Source organism: Maniola hyperantus, chromosome 5 (genome assembly GCF_902806685.2).
Source record: "Maniola hyperantus chromosome 5, iAphHyp1.2, whole genome shotgun sequence".
Classification (NCBI taxonomy): domain Eukaryota; kingdom Metazoa; phylum Arthropoda; class Insecta; order Lepidoptera; family Nymphalidae; genus Maniola; species Maniola hyperantus.
Genome location: NC_048540.1, coordinates 3,081,687 through 3,102,875, shown reverse-complemented (window position 1 = coordinate 3,102,875; position 21,189 = coordinate 3,081,687). Strand labels below are relative to the sequence as shown.

The 21,189-nt window shown below is 35.4% G+C and overlaps 1 protein-coding gene and 1 long non-coding RNA gene across 2 annotated transcripts in view; one reads left to right on the top strand and one right to left on the bottom strand.

The window, feature by feature from the left end:
- The window catches only part of ko (Stork-head domain-containing protein knockout), a 240,075-nt gene that overhangs the window by 73,005 nt on the left and 145,881 nt on the right, over positions 1-21,189 (top strand). The window lies entirely within an intron of this gene.
- LOC138402369 (uncharacterized) overlaps positions 1-21,189 on the bottom strand; it is a 352,933-nt gene that overhangs the window by 249,840 nt on the left and 81,904 nt on the right. The gene's annotated exons all lie outside the window — the stretch shown is intronic.

Here is a 21,189-nt window from a genome sequence, read left to right as displayed (position 1 = left end):
TAATTATGATTGATGCAGGTTTGCTGGGACTTATGTCCACGAAGACAAAGTCCCAGGCATCAGCTAGTTCATGATAATTGTGTAACATTATACTCATAAAAGATACCATCAAATAATTCAATCGACTATTTTTGAAGATACTTCAAACCATAATTCTTTTCATTCATAGTCAATTGTATGCGCTTCTGAGGGCTATAAATCCGGTCTAAATACCTAAGCTATTACACTTGGATATGACCTGAATAAATCACAAGTGCATCAGAGTTGCAATATAGATCGAGTGAACTAAATAATAATTAATTTAAATGTTGTTCGTGTATGGTCTAAGTCAAAAGAGTCTGCCAATTTAATGTTTACCTAATTAATAAAAGAAGTCAGTCAGAAAAGCAGGCGAATTATTGGGTATTTTTAGATGAGTTTAGTTAAAATGTCCCCTCATATTAAACTTGCGCGCGGATATGGATCACAACGCGTAGAGGCTTATCGAGAGTTTTAGTCTTTAGACTAACCTAACTGAAATATTAACTTGATCGGGAAATATACTATTTCAACCACATGATTGAAATAACGACCTAAACACAAAAAGTATTTAATAGTCGTCGAGTCTCGAGTCAGAGCGATTATTGATTGAACATTGAGTTGAGGGAGTGATTATTTTGTATTAATCGTGTATTTCAGTAAATACCTAGCTAGCCTAGGTTAGTTGTTTCAGTATGTCTGTAAATTATTCTCTTCAATAATGAATTCTAGCCCCATAAACTACCGCTATACAACAAATCACTTCATATTATTACTACTAGTCCAAGACCCTATTTGTGTAACCTCAAGGTAAAAGTGAATCAGCGCTTTCAGGCAAGCACGCTCGAACGTCGCGCACTATAGATACATCTTCATGCATGCAGGCTTTATCTATGACGTAAAACCGCAATAAGAAAAGGTTTGTAAAATTCTAACGGGATCCTTAAAAAACTCAGTCTACGCGGACGAAGTCGCTAGAAAAACGTAGTCTAGTAATAATATATATAGTAAATACGCTAACCGTTCATAACTTAAACCTACAACTGAATCCATAGAACTCCGCCAACTCCGCATGCAATGATGCCTTGCTCGGCGACAGAGTTCACACATGCTTAATTGGACATCAATTTAAATTGAAACCTTATTTATTAGACGATAAAATCTAATTTCAACTGCCCAGTTCACGTGATTCGTTCCCAATTGAAAGCATAAATAAAGTAATGTATGATTTATGAGACTGACACACTAATTTTATTAATATAGTTATGGGTAATGAATTTTGATCGTTATCGAATCGCATTCCGACCCAGTGGCAGATTCTTTTGACGAAGCAAAAGCAAAAAGCACCTGTAAAAGTTTATTTAAGTTTAAAAAAAACTACTTCTAGTTCTATTTCGATTAATTGTTTTTTATCATCAGTGAAACGATTCGTTATTAGTTGCATTGTATCAATTATTATTATTATTATTGTGTATTGCAATTTGACTTCTTTATTTATAAGGTACTAGGTACATACGCATTACGTACCTACACTGATTACTCTAAGTAAATCTACCAATCGCCTAGTCTGTTCCGATTTAGGAGGCCCGTATATAATTTTGGAAAACAACTTAAACTCAACTTTACCAACTTTGGATTACGGTTGAAATGGTGCAATGAATTATGAAAATAAAACACGGAGCACACAAAGAACGACGCTGCGCGGTGGCCGCTCTGCAGGTGTGCATTGCGCCTAATTTTGAAGGTGATATTAACGTTAACAAGTCACAGTTAACAACATTAAGGTCCAGTTGCGTTATAGACGGTTAAGGTGACGCAGGACGCTCGACCGAAATTGGCAGCGCACGTGGTTAACATGTTTGCTTTTCACTTGACATTGTATGTGAAAGTTGAGAGGCACGATGATTTATACCGAAATCAAGCGCGCGAAAAGGGTTCAGGAAAATTTTTGAGAAAAAACTGCTGAATTTATGTTTGCAAAGTAAAATTATTTCAACTAATGAATAAATAAACTACGTCTAATGATAAATTGTTTTAGAATTTTCATATCCCTAATCTTATTTATTTACGCCCAAAGTTGTCATTAATTTAGTGTTAAAATAGGAATCTTTTGAGCCTCGTAACTTTTAAATCAATACTTTTTCAATGTTTTATATATCAATAAACCTAGATAATGACGAGATAAATCGATATAATTCTTAGTTTTGTGTGTACAATATCGAATATTGTTGTAATTTCCCTCCTACGTTTGTATGAAGAAAGCACCGAACTGAGTCCCCTTAAGGTTACGTTACGGTTACCGTTAAACTTTGTCGGTCAATAAAAGCAAATAAACAAAGTTGACAAACCCTGACTTCTTCCGAATATGCCGTGAAAGGGCAGTAGATAGACAGGCAGGCAGACATCTAAATATATAAAAGGAAAAGGTGACTGACTGACTGATCTATCAACGGCTCAACGCACAGCTTAAACTACTGGACGGATCGGGCTGGAATTTGGCACGCAGATAGCTATTATGACAAACACGTACACGTCCGCTAAGAAGGGATTTTTGAAAATTCAAGCCATAAAGCAGTAAAACAGGGGGTTGAAATTTGTGTAGTCTACACGGACGGAGTCGCGGGCATGAGCTAGTTAATAATATTGGCATGGAACTATGGATCATTGGTTTAAATCAACAGCAAACGAATGCCACGCAATAATAAATAATAATTGCTATGTGCCTATTCGCATTATAGGCAAAGGGTTCCCATTCATTTGACCCGCACGGATGCCTAACTTTCTACGCGGTAGCATTTAGCCCTCACGTAACATTTCTTAAACTTTACTCGGATTCTGCAGTTAAATATTACTTTACTTTATAAAAATAAAATAAAATAAAAATCTTTTTTATTCGAATAAACTTTTACAAGTACTTTCGAATAGTAGGATGCATCTACCACTGGTTCGGAATGCCTTGCCTGTATCGACGAAAAGTTATTATTATCGACCTATCTAATGTACCCAATACGAGAGCCGAAGCTCAGAAGAACATTTTTGAAGTTTGAAATTTTACTTACTTAGTAGGTTAACCTATACATATTATATGCCTATTCTATTGCCTATTTCAAGTTTCTAACTCTAGGCTGTGCGTTGATAGATCATTCAGTCAGAACAAGACATTTTAAGTCTGTAGGAGATTTTCATTATACTGCAATTGACTGCAATGTGTCGGTATGCCCAGGCCTTGGTTCGATCAGCTTTACGACAACCTTATCATTTATTTATACGTAGAGGTAGACCGACGTAATAAAGTGCAGAATATCTACCCATAATAAGTTAGTAGATACTTAACACTGAATGTTTTCGCTCATAAACGTCCGGATTCTGTCTGCAGGGGAAATTACGACTGGACAAAGATGAGATCGGACAAACAAAGCCTTCCAACCGAGCCATTGTTTGAGGCGAATTGAAAATAACCAGCTCACTTTTTATGATACCACTTTTATATTAATGTCTCTGAGATTTGCTTTTTTTGTGAAAGATAAATTATATTTTATAGTATGTTGACAACCATTGTTTCTTTTTTTTCGTAAATATTGCTGTCGATGGTCTAGATTCGGATTTAGGACAATAATATCGTGACTTTGGGTTATTTTTTTCGGTTAAAATACCAACTGTTTGTTTATCTTTAACGTTACACTTCATCAGTACAAACAATAGGTTGAAATAGTAAAATATAGATCAGTAGGTCTATTGCGTATCTCAGTGGCCGTGTAATTTGGATTACACTACAGAAAATGTCCAATCTCCTAAGTTTTATTGGGTTATTTCATCATCATCGTCAACCGATAGATATCCACTGCCTAATTATAATATAGGTCTCTTGTATGGACTTCCACCAGTCACTGTCTTGCGCCACCTGAATCCAGTGGCTCCTTGCAACTAGTTTGATGTCTGGTTGATGACTGTCTGTCCATCGTCTGTCGTGTCTGTCAAAAAAACCTATAAGAATATCCTTATCTGTTCCACATAGACACTCCCGTAGTTTTATATCCCCAAAAATCTTCCATATACCTTTCACCAAATCTCATCTAGGAAATCAAGCCCCTATTATGTGTATATGTGCAAAATATAACGGAATATCAAAAAAGATACCTGGCATCGATATATTTCATGACTCAGCTACTGCATTCAAAAAAAAGCTCTTATCATTTTACGGTGGGTTCATCTCCTAAGTAACTTAGTTATTTGTTTAGTTAAGTAGTTAGTTAATTTCTTTTTATTTGTCTAGATATTTTGCAAATGCTGTGTACACATTTTATAGATACATTTATCAGCCTGTGTTTGTTTATGAGTGTCGTAGTTTGTGTTAAATTAATGTATTGTGTGTGTTCCTAATAAATAAATAATAAATAATAATAATAAAGTAGGGCTTTTATGTGTTCATGGATAAAAAATTAGTATTTCCAATTTCCAAAGTAAGATAACAATACCATATAACAATACATTGCGGTACCATTTGAAAAGGCTTTACTTGTACATACTAAAACAGATTTTTATTTATTTATATGCAAAATAGTTTTAGATTTATCTTGCAAAATGACGAAAAAAATGTTTTAGAATGTACAGGTGAAGACCTTTCATATGATACTCCACTTGATATAGTTATCTTACTTCTAAAATTGAAAATACTAATCATTCGATCATGACCACAATTTTTTTTTTGTGTGATTTAACCACAAATTCACGTTTTTCAAATTTTGTCCCGAATGTCTGCTATAAGACCTACCTACCTGCCAAATTTCATGATTCTAAGTCAACGGGAAGTACCCTGTAGGTGTCTTGACAGACCAACAGACAGACAATAAAGTGATCCTATAAGGGTTCCGTTTTTCCTTTTAATAATAATAATAAATCTTTTTTTGATAAAAATTTACAAGGTATATATACAATAATACATAACCCTGGTAGAAGCAATGCAAAGTTCCTGGCCCCCAAACTAGGATTCCCTGTGCTATGGGAAGCCAGTCTTTTGAGGAACAGAACCCTAAACCTTAAAAAGGTATTGCATTGTAAAATTGATGTTACATTTGAATCTGAGGTGTTTAGCAACTTATAATAAGGGAGGTATCATAGCGTGTAATTCAATTGAGCTGCCGTAAAGGTCGGTGGTCGCGGTTTTACTCTGTTTTGTAAATGATCACTAAATTGATCACCCACCGTGACTGCCCACCATTGTTAAGGTAAACTAAGGTACCTTAATTATTTTACACCATCGAACAATTTCACGATTACAAATATAATTATAAAAAGTAAAAATAAACTTGCCCTGCTTCGCACGGGTGGGCTTATACCTGGTACTAAACTTGATTAAATATGTAAAACAAAGTTCCTCTAAATCTATCTTCTATGATGAACTTACAATACGGTATTTGACAACTAGTCAAATCAGTAACTTTTTATCAAACGTCAAAACGCACGCTTAGTATGCGAGATTCTATGAAATACCTGTGTGTGACGTCACAATTATTTGACGTGCTTTTTTTAGTTTAATCGATAATTTAAAATGGTTATTACACTTAAAACCAACAAAGGAAGTAGTCATGTAGTCAAATACCCAATAGCCAAAAATATTACTTACGACTGAAAATGTATTTTGTAGATACTTTGGCTACTTGTGCGAAACAAGGACAGGTCAGGTCATATCTAAACTAACTTATGCTAGCCTAATGGTCATCATCAACATCCGCCTTCTGTTCGAGAGGTTGGGGGTTCGATCTCGGGCACGCACTATTAACTTTTTGGAGTTATGTGCGTTTTTAAAACAATTTGATAAATAGCACTTGCTTTAACGGATCTCCTTGTTCTCAAAGATGTGTAAAGTCTGCCAATCCGCATTTGGCCAGCGTGGCAGACTATGGCCTAAATCCTTCTCACTCTGAGAGGAGACCCGGCTCAGTAGTGGGCCGGTAATGGGTTGATCATGATGAAAAGTATTTAATGGTACTCTAACAAAATGGAATCGCATAAACAAGTCGTTTCCGCCTCAATTTAATTATAGAAAACGCTTAAAAGGGTTCTCTACATACTCGTAAATCGTGAAACTTTTACTGGTTTATTATGATACCGGCCACAAAGTGGAGTTTTCGTCCCGGGTCGTCTGATGCTGAAATGTTTACGTTCGCTACAACACGGAATACCCCTTTTGTTCTCTTACCAACTGTGTCGAATAGGTAAATCGAAATTTTAGACGTTTAAGACATCTACATATACCAATTAACTTGCTATAAACTCTAATTTTAGAATCGCTAACAGTCATATAAGTATTTCTAAGAACTTCTTTACGACAGTGAAGAAAGCGTTGTCATGTGCTGAAAATGTGGATAGTGGAGAGGTTGGTTCACTGAATTTAAGTAATTTTAAATACATATCAAAAATTGCGGACCGGCAGGAATCGAACCCGCGTCTCCTGGGATCACGCCCGACCACTAAGCTACGGCTCGTTTGCTGCCAGTGATGCCAGTTGATCGATATTGGTCGTATAAAATGGCTAAAAAAATGAAAATGTTAAATCCATACTAATATTATAAATGCAGAAGTGTGTCTGTCTGTCTGCTAGGTTTTCACGGCTCAACCATTTAACCGATTTTGACGAAATTTGGTACAGAGATAGCTTGCATCCCGGGGAAGGACATAGGCTACTTTTTATTCCGGAAAATCGAAGAGTTCCCACAGGATTTTTGGAAACCTAAATCCACGCGGACGAAGTCGCGGGCATCATCTAGTTGATCATAAATCGAAACTATAACTTGCGAGGTAGATAAATATTGGAACGCTGTACTAGACTTCAACACGTAAAACTTAAAAGCCTTTCATTTTGTAGCATATAATTTTTATTCAATAGCGTATAAATTCCGATAGCGATCTCGCTCGTGTTCATGCAAAGCAATGTTAAGTTTAATTTGTCATAGTTTAAAGTAACTCAGGCGTACTTTATGCGGCATTGTGTGAATGCACTTATATTGGTATGCGATTGACTTTAGCAATTTTATCGCTTTCCATTATTTAGATTCCAATTGATAAAATCCGTGGGAACTTTCTGCGAAACACCGGACCGTTTTTACATGACGTTTAAACTTTGATTCTGGATCGTGTTCATAAATTACTAGATGATGCCAGCGAATTCATCAGCGTGGATTTTGGTTTTTTGAAAATCTCACGAAAACTTTTATTTTCCGGGATAGAAAGTAGCCTACATCCGTTTCCGTTACAAATTAAGTGTAAGTAGTTAAGTTATTTAGTTTTTTTAAGTGTATCCTGTATTCTTACCCTTTGTAATTTTATTAATAATAAAGATGTTTATGAAAAATGATCTCCACTAATCGTACACATGGATATGGGTTTTTATAAAAATCCCGTGGGAACTCTTTAATTTTCCGAGACAAGAAGTAGCCTATATCCGTCCCTGCGATGCAAGCTGTCTGTGCCATTTATGTTCAAATCGGCTAAACATGGACCGTGAAAAACTAGCAGACAGATATACATTTATAGATAGATTCGCTTTTATAATATTAGTATGGATGTTCTGTTTTACTTGATCCATTCATCTCCAACAAAAGTACTTAAAGTTGCTATGTCTGCGCAGTTTAAAAAAGTTATAAACGAATATCGTCATACACAGCTAGTCGCAAGTTGCCTGTTGCCATAACTCAGAAATCAAAGTGTCTGTATTATTTAAATAATTACTTGCATATAAAAAATTGCGGACCGGCAGGATTCCAAATTACATCTTTTGGGTTCGCGCCCGATGCTTATTATTATTTAGAAATTTCCTTGAAGTGTAGGTAAAAACACTAGAAAAATTATAAAAGCAAAGTTTCTATGTTTATCCAGAGCTTACAAGTTGCTTTATTCGACAAAAAAAAATGTTATTGAAGAAGATTGTAGTAAAAACACTTTCACAGGCCCATTTTACTCACACGTTAGAATGGAGATTATCATCTATAAATCTGAGATCGTTTAAAAGATTGCACGTTACGTAAGCGTTGATAAACCACAGGTGTTCATTATCTTGTAGCCTGTGGCGGAATGATGGTATAAGGGCTTTTGATTATTATCCGTGAGATGTTAGCGTTTTTGAACTATTATTATGAAAGTTAACATGTTACAGAGTAAAAGTGTTTAAGTGTTGGATTTTCAAAAATCCTTTCTTAGTGGATGCCTACGTCATAATAGCTATCTGCAAGCCAATTTTCAGACCGATCCGTCATGTTATTTGAGCTGTGCGTTGATAGATTAGTCAGTCAGTCACCTTTTCCTCTTTCGTTGACGGAGAGACAGCTGAGGCTTAATAATAGGGTCTTGTTACTTCGGGTACGGAACCCTAAAAACTGCTTTTTAAAGTTTATACTTTTTAGAAATAAGACGGCAGAAATACGTAGGTATAGTCCGTACAAAATGAGAACTCACTCGCCATTTCAACTCAATGACGTGTCAACTGTCATGTCAAAAGTCCTTTTTTAAAGGTGAACCGTAATTTTATCATGGCAGTTGACACATAGATTTAAAATGGCGAGTGAGATCTCAAAATGTGCGCATTATACTTAGTTTAACGGTTAAACACTAATAAGAAGGATCGATTTAAAAGACAACATCACTCTGAAGAAAGTTTAGCAATAAACTACTTGTTTCCCTAACTTCTAAATAGAAAGGGCTTGTTTACGTAACGAATATATATTTACGTTTTCTATTATCGAATCAATTGAATTAGATTAAGTGGAAACGGTAACGAATCGTAGAATTGATGTGTATTGACAAGTACGTGAATAAAAATGTTTCATGATTTATTTTAGTTTTGATTGATGACGCCTCTAGCGCAGTGTTAAGCTAACTATAAACCTTGATCCTACATAAAATTCTGTTTTAGAAACATCCGTTTTTAGGGTTCCATACCTCAGAAGGAAAAACGGAACCTTTATAGGATCACTTTGTTGTCTGTCTGTCTGTCTGTTTGTCTGTCTGTCTGTCTGTCAAGAAACCTACAGGGTACTTCCCGTTGACCTAGAATCATGAAATTTGGCAGGTAGGTAGATCTTATAGCTGACATTTGGGGAAAAATCTGAAAACCGTGAATTTAGGGTTACATCACACAAAAAAAATTAAATTGTGGTCATGAACTAGTAATTAGTATTTTCAACTTTCGAAGTGAGTGACTATATCAAGTGGGGTATCATATGAAAGGTCTTCACCTGTACATTCTAAAACATATTTTTATTTATTTTTATGCATCATAGTTTTTGAATTATCGTGCAAAATGTCGAAAAAATACGACTGTAGTACGGAGCCCTCATTGCGCGAGCCTGACTCGCACTTGGCCGGTTTTTGAAAATTCCCTTACATAGTAATAACTCAAAAATCACTTTTTGCAGTTAACCGCTTAGAATCAGAACGGCAGATTGGTAAAATCTGTAACCGGCTTTTAAAAGTAAGGGATTCTATCATCTAATTTTGATGATCCACTTTATTTGAACGGGGTAGTAGTATATCGGTCTGGTCGTAAATATACTATGGTAAAGATCTGATGAAGATCTTTGAAGGAGGAGTACGAAACTCTTCAACAGATGACAGCAAATCACAAGCTATCAATACAATATCTATCATCATGATCAACCCATCACTAGCTCACTACAGACCACGCTGGCCATGTGCGGATTGGTAAACTTCACACACTTTTGAGAACATTATGGAGAACTCTCAGGCATGTAGGTTTCCGCACGATGTTTTCCCTCACCGTTAAAGCAAGTGATATTTAGTTAATTGAAACGCACATAACTCCGAAAAGTTAGAGGTGCGTGCCCGGGATCGAACCCCCGACCTCCGATTAGAAGGCGGACGTCCTACCCACTAGGCTATCACAGCACACAATATCTATAAAAATGTAGTAAATACCTACTTGCTAATATATCAACGCACAGCTCAAACTACTGGACGGATCGGGCTCCGTACAGATAGCTATTATGACGTAGACATCCGCTAAGAAAGCATTTTAGAAATTTTTTGAAATTCAGTTTCTAAGGGGGAGAAATAGGGGTTCAAAATTGGTGTAGTCTACGTGGACGAAGTCGCGGGCATAAGCTAGTTGTTTATAGAAATGAAAGTCATTCCTACCAAAATAAGAGAATGCACGTCCAAGTTCATTGCCGTTCAGGTAGCACTTTTTCTATAACATAATTACAGCCATTAACCGAAGCTATTACAGCTGTGATTGAATGAAAATCTTCCCATACTTTAGCTCTATGTAATCAAACATAAAGGCGATCAACGTAATTATACTTCCAATGTTGCTTAAGTCATCAACGATTAAGCCTATAACGTCTATCATCCATCGAAGCTTCCACATCAATGTTGAAGGAATTGTTGAAAGAACAACCGTTGAGTTTCTTGCTGGTTCCTCAGTCGGAAAGACATTTCGAACCAGTGCCCGAACCAATGGTACATGCATTTGACGACTCAAAAGTACTTGGAAAAGCTTAATTAAATAAAAAACATTATTTTTATTTTATTTTGAATTGATTACATTATGCAGCAAAGTAACTTTTATCTTCATTACCTGATTTCTTGGCTTCGTTTTTATTTTTATTTTATTTTGAATTGATTACATTATGAAGCAAAGTAACTTTTATCTTCATCGCCTGACTTCTTAGCTTCGTTTTATGATTAAGTTTATAATAATTATTATAATGATTAGCTGTTATTCATATTTACAGACTAACACCTTATATATATACATATAAAAGCAGACCAAGGTCACCAAGGTGTTAGTCTGTAAATATGAATAACAGATAATCATTATAATAATTATTATAAACTTTATCATTTATATATATATATATATATATATATATATTTAAAGAATATTAGCCATGTTAAATTACTAATATTCCCCTTTCCTCTCCAATTAAGCGTCAGGCTTGTGCTAGGAGTAGGTACGACAATAGTGCAACGGGCAATTAAAGGCCTTTTCTTTTATTCGTTTAAGCAAAATAGAGGCACATTTTTCATGAGCTATGATGTTTGAAACTGGTCAGCTTTTAATCTACTTACTGCTAACTTCGCTGAGCGAAGATTCTTGGGTAATCATATTTTGAGATATAATCAAAACAAGCGCAAAACGGAAACAATAAAATGTACCCCCCTTTATAGAGCTGCAATATGGATGAAGAAAAACCTTAAAAATTCTCAATAAATTAGTGTCATTGGACTTGATTATATCAGTCATGATTGTTCTTGTAATAACAATAATTCTGACCCCAATTCTAGACAATACAAAAGTACAGCTAGGTATAATATTTGTTCATGGCACCCATTGTTGATAAATATTAAGAAGCGAAAGTTAATCTATAGGCAATTTGCTATTGAAAATTAATTCATTATGGCGTGAAATTAGTAATATCAATTTTAACATAATAGAATAGAAACAATCAATGTAGCTGATAATGAAAGAAAAACATTCCTAAAATAGGGCCTTGTGAAACACCCAAGATGATTTATCCTATGATTTTGTAAAACTATTTTGATTAGATGGTAAAATCTTTTGTCATTTAGATTAGTAAAGCAAAAAAAGTATGATACAATCATTATTGTTAAGTTTTGCCCTTAGTTTAAAAAAAATAAGATCATCATTTATTTCGGGTTCTCAAGTACCTACCGATTTAGAACAAAGTAAAAAGAATTTCAAATATGACTGTGATAATGATGATGATGATTGTTAATTGTTTGATTTCAGAAACAAGGAAACAATCAATGTAGCTGATAATGTAAGAAGGCGGCCGAAAGTAATGTACATCGGCCTTTAGAAGGACATTTCGGCTTTGTAGAACATTGTCTCTGTCACTCATACCTATATGACGTTTTGTCGGTCTCAACGACAGAGACAATGCTCTACAAAGGTATCCCTTTAAAAACTACTACTAAAGGTACTAAAGGTAGGCCTTTAAAGGTCGATGTACATTACTTTCTGCTGCGTTCTGTACAAATAATTACAATTACATCATATAAATTTAATAGTACTTAATAAAAAGATACAGTAAGGTTTTTGGATTAGTAATACCTTGTGACTAACCCAATCAAAAGCTTTTGATAAATCGACAAATCTCTGAATTTATCTATCATCCAAACTACTTTAAGTTCGCGCATACAAAAGAAGTAACGACATGTAATACATTTGTGAATGCAAGTGAGAGCATATTATTAATACTATGTCAGACATATTACATATTGTCATTACATCCATTGTTGTTAGACATTTAAAGCGAAAGTTCATCAAGCGGTTATTTATTACAAGAGAAAAGGCAGGAATGTTACAGTGTAAAATATGTTGGTAAATTGAAAGTTGTGCGATCCAAAATGAAAATAAATTAGGCGTGACAACATCGCAACGGTTATTAAGTAACGGATATTAGTATTTGAATAAATCGAGTATTTTGCATATACTTAATATTAGTTATGGTGTTACTGAAGCGCTATATATTTATGGCGGCATATTTAACAAAAGCTTAAGAATAAATAACCTATACTTAGTCTTCTTCTGATGCGAAGTCACCACTCTAGCACTTTCGGATCGTTCCTTAGTTGTTCAAGCTATGTATATGAAATTCATAAAACATTATGAGCCCTATAAAGGGGGCGGATTTTTCGAAATTCCATGGGAGCGAATCCGCGAGCGTTCTCTAGTCAAAAATAAATCTACTGAATTAAACATCACCTTGCTTTAACGGTGAAGGACATCGTGAGGAAACCTGCATACCTGAGAGTTCTCCATAATGTTCTCAAAGGTGTGTGAAGTCTACCAATCCACAAATGGCCCGCGTGGTAGACTATGGCCAAAAAAAAACTTTAAATAGCTATAATAACCGCAAGTAAAAAATTCAGTTAGAACTAACATGGACATAGCAACATATTAGTTACAATAAAAAGCGTACAAACAAAAAGCTAATGATGTGGTCACAACGTGAGAACCTCCTATACTTTGCCGGCAATCTGTATGATGGAAAGCTATTAGATTATCTAGTGTAACATGAGCTTTACCGCCTTTGCGGTCACATGTAGGGAAATTATTTAATAACATATTTCCGCGTGTTCCGTAATACAAGATATTATGTTAAGATCTTTCTTATTATACGATAATGTTTATGATCGTGAACAAATATTATGTTCAATTGCCTTATTTATTATTAAATGGCATTATCTCTAGTAGTTTTATACAAAATTGGATGTATTTGGAAACTTTTATATTTTTACTTTAGTATTATTAAGATAGTTTATCTTTACATCTTCACCTAAAAAGTATGTATACCTACGATTGAAAAACGATATGAGGTTAATAAAAAATATTATTTTGTACAATATTTTGTCTGTCTAACTGTATCAAGGCAATCCATACTACTTCCATTAATTTTATACATGCGAAAGTGTGTTTGTCTGTCTGTTACCTTTTGTCATTGACTTATATATTACTTCGTATGGACAGGGCCATTGAACAAACAAAATGGCACCGACTCAGTGGTGCTTTAGCACCAATGCAACCTCTGTGACGTCTGGAGTTCAAACGGGTCATTCATTAGTATCTAAGAAGTGGCGCTGATTTATTTGGTTCCAAAACCATGAAAAATTTGGTTCACTTGGGCATATCTTGTCATTTATATCGCTGCCTTTTGTCTGTAGGTCGATTTCGTAAAACCTGCATCAATAATTATTACAATCTTAATTGTTGTGATTGGCTGAATTTGTGCGATTCTTGTTGCAACAATGCATTGTAGCCAATAGTGAGCCAGAGCGTCATCCATCAGAGGTGATTGAGATCGTGACATTGTAGCTGTTATTCTAGTCAGATAATGGAGCAGCTGCTTCCGCAATTTTGACGTTATTTGGTGACTTGCATCACGGAGAAGAAAATTAATTTTTATCCTGGCAAATAAAAGAGTTTTCATGGGAAAAATCTAAATCCACGTATACAATGTCGCAGGCATCATCAGCTACCTAGTAGGTAATTAATAGAATTAGTTTATAACTAGCTTATGCTCGCGACTTCGTCTGCGTGGACTACACAAATTTCAAACCCCTATTTCACCCCCTTAGGGGTTGAATTTTCAAAAATCCTTTCTTAGCAGATGCCTACGTCATAATAGCTATCTGCATGCCAAATTTCAGCCCGATCCGTCCAGTAGTTTGAGCAGTGCGTTGATAGATTAGTCAGTCAGTCAGTCAGTTAGTCACCTTTTCCTTTTATATATTTAAGATTTGTATGATAAGAATGACTGGTCTATTTCGGCTGCACCTGCCCAATTACTGAGAACGATACATCGCAACAAATAACTGGCAGTAAAATCGGCTCGAATTTAACTTTGCAAAGTGTAATCGTACCGAAGTTATCCTCGTACCAAGTTGCAAGAGACTACACGCTTCTTATACAACTTTGCCAGACAGGGCGCCGAACTGATTTTGCCATTTTGTATTTTTTTATCGTGTGAAAAGTTTTGCAGTAAAGGTTTTCTTTGATTTCATTCCCGGAACCAGGGTGCACTGTGCCGCAACAGTAATTTAGTAGAGTATGGGAAAGTCTACGTCAAATAGGTAACATTGTACATACACTTTTTGATAGGCAATTGTTGGATTTGTAAGATTATAATATAGTTAGTGGTGATAATTAATTATTATTTAAATTAACACTAAAGCTACGAAGGTTCCGAATGCTCTAACTCAGTGTCTAACACTAAATGATAGCCACCGGGGTTGGTTAGTTCTACATTGCTGCTTCACTGGGTGATACTAAAATATTTTTTCGTAGAAAACCTACAGCGGATTAAAAAATGAACTCCGTGGCTATCATTCCGTGTTAGAAACTGAGTTATAAAAAGGCCATACCTACTATTTTTATTCAATAGATGGATAACTGGATTTTTGCTTCTGGTCTAGTTTTCTACTTTAGTTTGTAAGTTACTCTAATATTAATTATAGTAACTTACATTACGATTCGGGATTTTCACCGAAATCAAACGCGCGAAAAGGGTTCAGCATGTATGTTTGCAAAGTAAAGATAATTCAACTAATAAATAAATAAATAAACTAAATGTCTAAAGTTAAATTGTTTTAGAATTTTTACACTCCTAATTTTATTTATTAACGCCCAAAGTTGACATAAAAGTGTTAAAAAAGATTCCGACGAATTGAGAACCTCCTCCTTTTTTGAAGTCAGTTTAAAATAGGAATATTTGAGGCTTGTAACTCATCAATATTTTTTTCAATATTTTATATATCAATGAACCTAGATAATGCAAGACAAACCGATATAATACTTAGTTTTGGCACCGATCAAATAATCTAGTAATCACCCTCCTACGTTTGTATGAAGAAAGCACCAAACTGCGCCCTCTTAAGTTACGTATGAGGCAGGTTACCTTTACGTAGAAAAGGTAAATAAGTGTAGGTTTTTCATAATGTACATTTTGCCTGATGAATACGCCATCATAATACAGATGTGCTTCCGTGAAGCGTTGAGATGTTGACGTCTGACCCCTGCCCCGTGTCAGATCTTTGACCTCGCGATGACACCATATCACAGTACGCGGCAGAAATTAATGTACATCGGCCTTTAGAAGGAGATAGCAGATTTGTAGAGCATTGTCTCTGTCGTTGAGAGCGACAAAACGTCGTCGTATAGGTATGAGTGACAGAGACAACATTCTACAATGCCGAAATCAAAAAAATGGTGTACGGAAACTAGTAACCTTTGTAATATCCTACAGAAGAACATATTAAGATTTAAATTAAATAATTTATTTATGTGTATAATTTATATATTATATATAATTAACTTATAACAATTACTTGAATAACAATCGTGACTGTAAATTATAACATTGCGGTTTCCTAGTGCTATATAATAATTCGTGTGTTTTTGTTACATTATAATAATATCTACGTACCTACCTGCGCTGGTAGCCTAGTGGTTAGGACGTCCGCCTTCCAATCGGAGGTCGGGGGTTCGATCCCGGCCACGCACCTCTAACTTTTCAGAGTTATGTGCGTTTTTAAGTAATTAAAATATCACTTGCTTTAACGGTGCGGCGATGGGTTGATCATGACGATGATGACCTACTTGCGCAAAAAAAAATGATAATAGTACAGTACACGGCAGGAAATAATCTACATCGGCATTTAGAATAACTATTTATGCTCGCGATTTCGTCCGCGTGGACTACACAAATTTCAAACCCCTATTTCACCCCCTTAGGGATTGAATTTTCAAAAATTGTTTCTTAGCGGTCCGTCCAGTAGTTTGAGCAATAGGTTGATAGATCAGTCAGTCAGTCAGTCAGTCAGTCACCTTTTCCTTTTATATATTTAGATTAAAAATATTGATATTATCAGTTGTTTTGGTCCGGAACTGTTACTGATAAATTAATACGATGACCTTATATTGTAAAGTGAACCGATACAGTTAAATCTATGTATAATTCCAAGTACTCAAGTGTAAGGTACGGATTTGGTAGGTACTTTGAAAAAAACTGAACTTTAGGCAATGACTTTTATCGCAGTGTTATCTATAATCTTTACTTGGTAGAAAAATTCCAAATAATTATATTTGCTCACTGAAGTGAATAAAGAAAAGTTAAAAACATACCGTAGGAAAATCAGAGTAACTGACGCACAATAGATCAGCGGGTTGGGAAGCAGAATTGGCAATGGAAAGGGCACATAGAAAACCAGATAGACGTTGGTATCCCAAGGTCAGCTGGAATGGTGACCTCGCATCGTAAAGCTCAGCGTTGGCAGACCCCACCACTAGTCAAAGGAGTCAAGGAACCACTGGATTCAAGCGGCGCAAGACCGTGGCGTGTGGAAATACCTAGAAGAGACCTATATGTTCAGCAATGGACGTCTATCGGTTGACGATGATAATGGCTGACTCATAGACTTACTTTTATTTTACAATGAAGAATAGAGAAATAAAAAGGAAAATATACTGATCGAAGGGGATTTAATCTAAAAGGAACATTTTAAAAATAGAACTATGTCGGGATTCGGGAGAGCGCGGTCTTGGCGTCAATGCTGTGAGCTTGTGAGAAAGACTTCGCAAGAGAGAGCGGGCAACACAGATTGCCTAATGACATTTTTAACAAAGTTTTACGGCTCTGGCTACCAGTCTTTTATATACATTTACTTACAGATAACATATATATTAGGTATAGTTTACACTATCAACATTTATAACCAACATTAACATACAAAACATCCATTAGCTATCAAAATTCGAAAAAACACTCTACCTAGGAGTATGTCGTAATTTTTTCAAAAAGGTACTCAAAGATAATAAAATTAGCATTCCCACGTCTTTGCAAGATAATAGTAACGTATAGTAGGTATGTACCACATCGTAGTTACTCGCTAAGTTATCGTGTCTAAAATCTAGAAAAACAAAGTTCAGTACGGATGTTCTCACGCGAGCGTTAACTTGAAATGTGTTTTTTGATTTCCTTAACTCATTGTCTAGACAGACTTTGTGTTAGTTTATTTCTTTAACCGACTAAACAAAAGCAAAAGATTTAGAAATTCGACGTTCATTAAGTTTTATCTAAATATATAAAAGGTAAAGCTGACTAACTGACTGACTGACTGATCTATCAACGCACAGCACAACACTACTGGACGGATCGGGTTGGGCATGCAGATAACTATTATGACGTAGTATAATACGTGGATTTTGAAAATTGTACCCCTATGTGGGCGAAATAGGGGTTTGAAATTTGTGTAGTCCACGCGGACGAAGTCGCGAACATATTAAGCTAGTAAGATATAAAAGGTAAAGCAGATTGACTGACTGACTGATCTATCAACGTACAGCTTAAACTACTGGACGGATCGGACTGAAATTTGGCTTGCAGATATCTATTATAACGTAGAAATCAGTTAAGAAATGATTTTTGAAAATTCAACCCCTAAGGGGGTGAAATAGGAGTTTGAAATTTGTGAAGTCCACGCGGAAGAAGTCGCGAGCATAAGCTAGTTGTTCTTATAAAGTGTTAGAATCGTTGTCTTCATCAACCAATAGAAACCTACAGCTGGACATAGGTCTCTTGTAGGGACTTCCATATGCCATGGTCTTGCACCGACTGAATCCAGCATCTTCCTGCGACTCACCTGTTCCTCCTAATATAGCTCTGCCAACTTTACGCTTTCCGGTGTAGGTCGCCGTCAATAAACAGTGTCAATAAACTTTTAAAATTATTCTAAAACTATCCTAAATAGATATTATATCAACCCGCATTAAACTAAATCGCATAAATTAGCTGTAAAGTTATATTCACACGGTGTTAGCGAATCGCACGTTTTTTGGTGGAATTAATGTAATGTTATATTCGATTGTATGAATAGAATCTGTAATAATATTACGACAGTAAAACAGAACAAAACAACCATGCCCATGCGTAAGACAGTAGACACTTCTCTGCATTTGTCATGTAATCTATCTGCACTATTAATAATACTTAAAACAAAAGAGGTTTACAATGAGGTACTTATAATGGCTATCTATTACAACACATATATTTTAATATTCAAAATGAAGTGCTGGATTGTAAACGGAAATGGTATTTTGGATGAAATGGAATGAATTTATGAAATGAAATGAGATGAAATGAATTTATATATGTATTTCATACAGGACAGCATGTGCCACTTATGACGTTAGTACTATTATATTATTCTGTGCTTATGATAAGTCAAGACTTTACCAAACGACGATGAAGGCAAACCATATTTTGATACGTTTGTACCGTCTTTGAAGATTGTAATAGTGACTTTGTGAATATGTACTGGTATAGTTATGCCATATTTAGTGAATGATGGGAAGACGTAACCGTGCGGTACTTCACCGTGTGCGGTGTGAACATGCCCTTATAAAGCTCAAATAACGGGTTGATACGCAATTAGCAAAAACTCGCAAAAAAAACTGGTGCCATTGTCTGATTACTAATACCGTTATGTTGCCTTATTAGTTATTATCAGTACCTACTATGTAACAGGTTACTCATATTACGTGATTAATATAATAAGCGCTTTGGTGATGAGCATTTTTACTACAAAGGTCATTTTTAATGACGCGTTTTCAATTTACTTAAACAAAGTTCATGTGCTCTGAATGGGTAATTAAAATAGATTTTTTTACATCCACACTTCCCTTTAAGAATTATTATTAATCACAACCCATATAGTATAAATAAGTGTGTTTGTTTGTTGTTTTATTGGCTTGTTGGTTTGTCCTTCAATCACGTCGCAACGGTGCAACGGATTGACGTGATTTTTTGCATGGGTATAGATAAAGACCTGGAGAGTGACATAGGCTACCTTTTATCCCGGAAAAACAAAGAGTTCCCGCGGGATTTTTTTGAAAATCGAATTCCACGCGTACGAAGTCGCGGGCATCAGCTAGTAGATAATATTTATTAAATGGGAGAACCATCCTTATCATCTCAACCACAGATAACAAAAACAATTCCGTTATCTATAATCTCAACCTATAGCCAGCCCAGTATAGAGCGTGGGTCTCCTCTGAAAATGAGAAGGGTTTCAGTCATCCCGTCATAGTCCACCACGCTCTGGCCAAATGCGATCCGCAAGACATCGCCTACCTTTGAGAACGTTATATCTAATATAGGAGGTTTCCTCACAAAATGTCCTTTATCGTTATAGCAAATGATATTTTACTCTGAAAAGTGAGAAGTGGAGAGCCACTAGGCTATCATTGCTTTTTAGCTTATTATTTATTTTGCTTACCACTGTATTAACCATGCGCAGATGGAATGTCCCCAAAAAAATAGTAGGTACTGCCTGTATTACCGCGCTGAACAGCCATGCCGATTCTTTAACCCAGCCCTTCTCTTCTCTTCTGTCTCCAGAAGAGGCCATCAACCGCTTTGTGACCGCCACACTTATATTTAATCAGGAAGTTTATGAATTAAATGTAAGTAGATGTAACTATGACGCACACTTCTTAAATGTTAGCGAATTTCAAGGCTCAGGTAGGTAGCTAGGTCAACTTAGATATTACCTACGTAAGCAGGTAAATACAATATCCGTTGCGTGACGTTTTATTAAGCTGACTGCACATAATCCATGTGAATTAAAGTGAGGGAACTCTGGGTTTGATCCTGAATTTACGATATATAATTTACTAGTATTACCTTTTATAATAAAATCCCGCAAACTATTTTGGACTTACCTTTGCACAAGTTTAAAAAATCTATTAAAAATATGCTCCTGAAAAAAGCATATTACACAATTGAAGATTATCTAAATGATAAAAGAGCGTGGATTTGACCTGCAGCTCGTTCCACCAACGCACAAGACTGCAAATACTATTTTATACATGGCATAATCTTGTACCTATTTTAAATATTTGAAAAGAGCAACCGCCGAGTTTCTTGCTGGTTCTTCTCGGTAGGAAAGGCATTCCGAACCAGTGGTAGATGCATCCGACTATTCGTAAGTGCTTGTAAAAGTTTATACGAATAAAAAAGATTTTTATTTTATTTATTTATTTATATAGCGACCCGCCCCGGCTTCGCATGGGTGCAATGTAGATTCTAATGTGGTGTCATTGAGGTGTCATTGCCTCGGAAACTCTCAAATGAGAGGATTTTTTCCGACCTAAATCACATTATTTCAATTTCTCTAGGGATCTCTAATTTTTTGAAAATTAAACTATAGATATACACCTTCTTCTTGAATCACTCTTTCTGTTGTTGAAAACCGCATTAAAATCCGTTGCGTAGTTTAAAAGATCTACGCTTTCATATATACATACATTTATGAAAGCGTAGATTTAGCGCGACTTTATTTTATACTAGGTATGTAAAGATAAGAAGATAAGAGCAAACCGAAAAATTGATTTGACACATTACTTACAAGTAATATGAAAAAAATGATTTGCAAATGGTTACTCAAAAATGCACCTTATTATAAGCAAAAAGAGTCTTATTTGCCAAGACAATGAGTTACCTTATGATTTTCTCATTAATATTTCCGAGATCGTTCGCAAACAATTACCAACCTTACAGTTTCCACTCACAATACAATTTCACTAAATTGTATTAAGCAATAAGTCACGACCCACCTAATAATACAGTTCAT